This window comes from Indicator indicator, chromosome 3, assembly GCF_027791375.1.
Source record: "Indicator indicator isolate 239-I01 chromosome 3, UM_Iind_1.1, whole genome shotgun sequence".
NCBI classification, from domain to species: domain Eukaryota; kingdom Metazoa; phylum Chordata; class Aves; order Piciformes; family Indicatoridae; genus Indicator; species Indicator indicator.
Window position 1 is genome coordinate 39,582,351 of NC_072012.1, and position 6,000 is coordinate 39,588,350.

Here is a 6,000-nt window from a genome sequence, read left to right on the forward strand (position 1 = left end):
TTGATTTAGGAACTAAAATTAGTCATTCTATTAAAATCATTACACCTGCCATTTCTAGGTGTGAAGATCTCACACGGTGTGCCCAACCTGCTTCCATGCTTCCAGTGTCCTTCTTTGGCATCCTGACATGCTCAAACTGTATTACAGAGCTGTTTTATTCCATATAGCCAAGAATGAGGATCCATTCTTGCAGGAGACAGAGATGAGGTAATTGAATACAGGTCTTTTCTAATGCTCTCTTTGCTCAGGCATGCTAAAGGCAGCTTTACACGGTCATAATTTTACAGGATTGTGTGTGTGACACTTTAGAGACATCTATTTGAACTCACTTATTAATTATCTTCATCTTTGCTTTTCTAGCAAAAATAATACCATACTGGCTCTACTTTTCTGCTTGTAAGCTTTGAAGTGACATATCCTAGCCAAAGGAATAATACACAAATCCTACCAGAGTGTACATGCACTTCTTGAAGCTGATCCTGAAGTTCTCTGGCAAAAAGTGCCATGGACATGGGCATCAAAATACACTTCTAAAAATCTATCTGCCTTTTTCTATGTTAGATGCATTTTCTATAGTTTTTCTACAGATGTCTTGCACAGTTTTGTCTAACATTCTGTGATTTCTATGAATGTGGTGGTAGACAGCAGTCCACACAAGTATGTTCTTCAAAATACCAATGTTATCTTGAGTTGCTCTAGACTTAGGAAGATTTTGCTCTGAATTTTCTCTCTCCACTCAAATATTGCTCCTTTGACGTTTTGGTGATGATCACGTGTGGGGAGGGTGTATGTCCTTGCTTGAGAAAGCCACTCACTGTCAGGTTAGGTTAACCTGGGTCTAAACCACAAGCATCCTGAAGAAGTCTTTGGTATCTCTTTCCAGAAAAGGGCAGGCTGTGAAAGGAGAGGAAAACCAGATTTGTGCACTCTGGCCAGGCTGGGGTTCTGACACAGCTCAGTATTTTCTCCATTTGGCTTGGAAATGTTTTCCATGCATTGGTAGACATAGGCAGTGTTCAGAAAACAAAGCAGGAAACTACACTGCTGTATTGTTCTGCATGCAGCAGCAGCAGCAAGGGGGAGCCTCAATGAGAGCCTGGGTGGGCTTGTGTTGGATATAGGCTTCTGCTGTAGCTGCCCACACAATCCACTTGCAAGCCTCCCAATTCTTGCAAACCACAGATGCCTTACGAGGGAGGAGCAAAACTGGCATCCAGCCCACAACATTAGAAGATTTGGGGCACCCTGTTGTTGCCATTTTAATTTCTGAGGAGGCAGCTTGCCTTGACACTTAACTTCTCTTCCTACCTCCTGCTGTTGTGGTTTTTTGTTTGTTTTTTTTTTTTTTTTTTTTTTAACAGTCCTGACATCCTGAAAGCAATGTAAACTTTGCCAGGCTAGTCAGGCTTTTAAGTATAGATTTAGCTAAAGCTTTTTACAGCACTCCAGTCTGAACTTAACTATTCACCAGGAAAACTCTGCTGTGCTTAGGAATCACCATCATTCTGAACAAACACAGATGGAATTAGCATTCTTTCAATCCAGCTCCATAAAAAGCTTCAAGAGCTCAGTTTCAAGTGACTGAAGTAATTTCTGTCAAATCTGTCTTGGCATTAGATCTCAGCAATTTGCAAAAAAAACTATGTAGAAGTGAAATTCTGAAGTGTGAAAAGAAATTGATTCCCTGTCAAGTTATGTTGCAGATGTGCACAAAATCCTACTGCAGCATGCAACCTGACTTTTGTGCATCATTTTAACACATGTTGAAAGCTAGCTGTATGGATGTGACTCAAATGTTTAAAACTATCCTTCTCCCCTGCAGAAACCACACATGGAAACCTTCAGTCCTACAGGATTTTACTTGGAAATTTAATTTTCATTTCATGGATTCTTTTTTAACCTCAGTGACATATTGGGAATAAAGCATAGTGTGGAAGAGAGCTTATATAATGGAACTTGTAATTCACATTTAATTGGATGGTAGCAAGATCTAGTGATTCTCAGAAGATGACTAAGATTCCTAAGAGTAAAGCATATTTACAATTGTGCTGATGTGAAGTACACATCCAGTCTGTCCAGCATTGTTTTCTGTATCTTGGTATGATTTACAGCAGTGTTAATCCTTTAGGCATCTGATTATATAAAAAGCAGAGCAAGGTGTTTTCTGAATATCTTGAGTATTTCACATAACTTTTATTGTGTTTTTCCTCTTGGGAAAGTGATGGTGTTAAAGGCTTGTGTAATTGTTTTAAAAAATGTTCTTCAATATTGGATTAACCAGCTGAAATCCATGCTCAAAAGTACCAGCTATTTCTACAGCCAGAGCACTGTGATCCTGTCACAGATCATAGTTTCAGACTGTATTTTTAGCAAAAGACCACATTATCAGATGTCCTTCTAACAACATATAGATTTAAATAGTTTAAAGAAGATGAAAGGGTTACAGTTTTCTTTATTTCCCACCATTTCCAGTAGGCTTCCTCTGTCCATTCTCTCCCAGGATCTCTCTTCCCCCCCCTTTCCTATTTTACAGTTGCTGTCACAGTTTCAAAAGCTTTAACATCTTGGGTCAGAGAGTGCAGCATGCTGCTGCACTGCTCCAGCACAAGTGACTATCTCAAAATAACTGGGCCAGATGGGCTCTTTTTCTACTCACAGAATCACAGAATTAACCAGGTTAGAAAAGACCTTAGAGATCATCAAGTCTAAACTGTCACCCAACACCATCTAATCAACTAAACTATGGCACTAAGTGCCTCATCCAGTCTTATTTTAAACACTTCAGTGACTCCACCACCTCCCTGGGCAGCCCATTCCAATGGGCAATGACTCTATTCCCTACATATGTTTCAATTACTGTACTAGTTTCTTTACTGTACCTAGAAGGGCCCTACAATGAGACACTTGTAGTTAATGCTATTCAAAGAAAAATCAGTCATCCTCTTCATGCTTCCCTTGAAAAGAACAAATTCAGATTGTTTTTTCTTTTTTTAAAGATTATTTCTTGAATATTAGAAATTGTTTCCCAAAAAATAGCAGAGAATCAAGTGGAGGTGTGTTTATGAACAAGAATATTTTCCCACTATTGACTTTCTTATTTTAAACTCTGTCACATAACATGGGGAGCCTGTGAGGTGCATTCAAAATGCATTCAGAAGCATTTTGACCTCAAGAAGTAAAGGTTCACGATTTGGTTAGGTCCCAAATGGCTGACTTGAATGACTGGCACTTCGTAACTCAAACATTAGGTAGTATAATGAAATTCAAGGCAAAGAAAAACACAAATAGCTTCTGCAGTTGTGAAAGAAGTAAAATCTCAACAGCTAGGTCTAAACCAAACATCTTTAATACAATTATGTTGTCCATTAACCAAGCAAAAGTCCCGCTGAGGCAACACTGCAAAGTACTGGACTAGTTTCTTGTGGCAGTTTCTCTTTGCTGCACACCGTCATAACATCATGGAGCTTTTAATATTTTTTCACTGATAGAAGCCAAGCTGTTAGCAGAATAACAAAAAAGAAATCTAAATTCAGAGCAAAGAGGACTCTGTGGTCTAAGCTGGACATGCTTTGCAAATGGTACACAAGAAGCAGAGGTTTGGCCACCTTTTGCTTAATAACAAATAAATAAAACAGCATAGTTGCTGAATATGGCTATTCATTTATTCAAGAACAGCATCTTTTCTCTTTCTGTTGGTGGAATGACTGTAATCTATTTTCAAAGAAAGAAAGGTGCAATTGCCAGTTTTATATTAGTAACTGAGCACTTTGCCTGCGCAATTCAGGGACCATCTTTTGTGTTGGTCCAGACAAAGTGTTACTGATGGAAATAGTAGTACTTCAGCATCATATTCATGAAAGGTTTGAGCCTACCTGATCCAGCTGGCTGAAAGGTTACATGCGGTGCTGATCATGGTAGCTGAGCACCACTCATATTAGTGCAGCTTTTGGAGAATGAAGGCTTATAATTTCCCAGAGGAAATCTTGCTATTTAATATCAGGTTTGCTGTGTTTTGTCAATTTTTCTATTCAGAAAGGACCCTTTCATTTTTATGGTAACAACAGATTGGAGCACTCTCCCCAAATACCTGCTTCTTAAGAAACAAGCAATAGTGTTTCACAAACAATTTAGGGGGTGGAGGGAGAGAAGAAAAAGTCTGCAAAGCTGGAGCAGGGATTATGGTCCAGCAAAAGAGTAGGTAGTGAATCTTGTATGGCTACTGACTGCTGGACAAAGTTTTTATTGCCCCAAGCAACACAGGGACTTGGCAGCCTGGCTAAGCACACTGACCCCAAGGAAACTAGAATTTCTGCAAGCAGAGAGAATAGAGCTCACACCTACCCAACCTAATTTCTTGTAGTGGCTTCAGTGGGTCAAACTGACAGGCAAGGATCCTGCTAAATTAGCTCCAAAATGGTATTTTGCATATTAGTAGTAGATTTTGGGAAACTCTGCCCTGTATGGTACAAGCCTTTTTTGTTGTCGTGTTTTATTTTAGTTTTCCTAGACATAACTTTGGCATGTGGAGGGCACCATGCCATGTGTGTCACATCTTTCCTGCATATGGTCTAGGTCTGTAAAATTCCCCTGTGCTTCAAGATAGTAATTTAGTAAAATTCTAGATTAGAAAAGATCTTTCAAGATTAAATATCTTTTTATTGACAATTAAGTAGCATAATTTCTGGAAATTCTTTCTACTTATGAACTAAAGCAATCATAAGAAATCACTAATTTTTATTAAAATTCCACTGGAAAACTTATTATTCACCAGACTACAGAAAAAAAGATGTTTTGATGGTTGTTCCTGATATGAAATAACCAAAAATATGTATTTACTCTGTGTTTCAGTTTCTTACTAATGGTAGTCTCCTCCGTTGTTTCCAGAGCCCAAGATACCTGAACGTTTAAGCGTTTATCTATATGACTTCAGCCTTGTCTCATGTGAACGTCTGCCAGGCAGGAACTAGGCTGTCAGCTTCATCCCATCAAAGAGCCTTCCAGTGCCATGAGATGAAGGCAGGTTCCAATTGTTAAGTCATTCTGGCCCAGGCTGAATGTAAAGGCAGGCTCCTGTAGTTAGCGGAAGTTGCTGGAGGCAACGGCTCAGCAAAAGGCATTAAAATCATATGTCTCATAATTATTCTTTTGACTCAATTACCCATTTACTTTTATTTTTATATCCAGTGGAACCTGAGGGCAGCAAATGCTGTATAACGGGAACAAATCTTGTATAATAGTTCTTGTTTTGGTACATTCACTTAGTGGTGATTTATTAAGGGCTGCTGAATAAGCCTGATTAAAATGCATAAACAGTTCTGAACAGTAAACAACCATGTCTAAGGATGAAAAAATGGGACCCACATGCTGTGCATGGAAATTGCCCTTAACAACATGGCCTATTGTTGAACAGATAGGAAGCCAAAGGTTGCTTGTAATCAAATTTGAAGTTTCCCATCACTTATAAAAGCAACACTTCCTTGTGTAAACGTTTCAATTTGTTGTTGTTAAAAAGTGCTTCCTGAATTAATCCCTACAGGAACCCACAACTTCTTTGATTGTCAGGTAGAAAGACAATTTCAGATAAAGTAAGTTTCAGATTTAGACAAAGTGAAATAAATACGCTTAGCCCAAGTGCTCTCACAGCAGTGAAATCTGTATGGTTTCCTAAGATTAATTAGAAAAAATATCCTGTTGCATCAATTTAATCTCTTCTGAAAGTTTCCTCTGTTCTTGCAATTAAAATAATGCAAAATAGCAGAGATGTATAGAGCACAGTATAGCAGTGCTAACCCTCCTAACTTTGTATGGCATCTAGAAGCTCCCTGTGGATTTTTTTACTTTTCCCTTGATTATCAAGGTTAATTAGTTACAGAGATTTTCATATTAAATATCTAACGAACACTAAAAAAATCATAGTCTTTCCATTGTCATGGGGCTTTGAGTCATGCTTGGACTCAAGCACAGGTATCTTTAAAAAAAAATAAAAGTTGCTTTTTATTA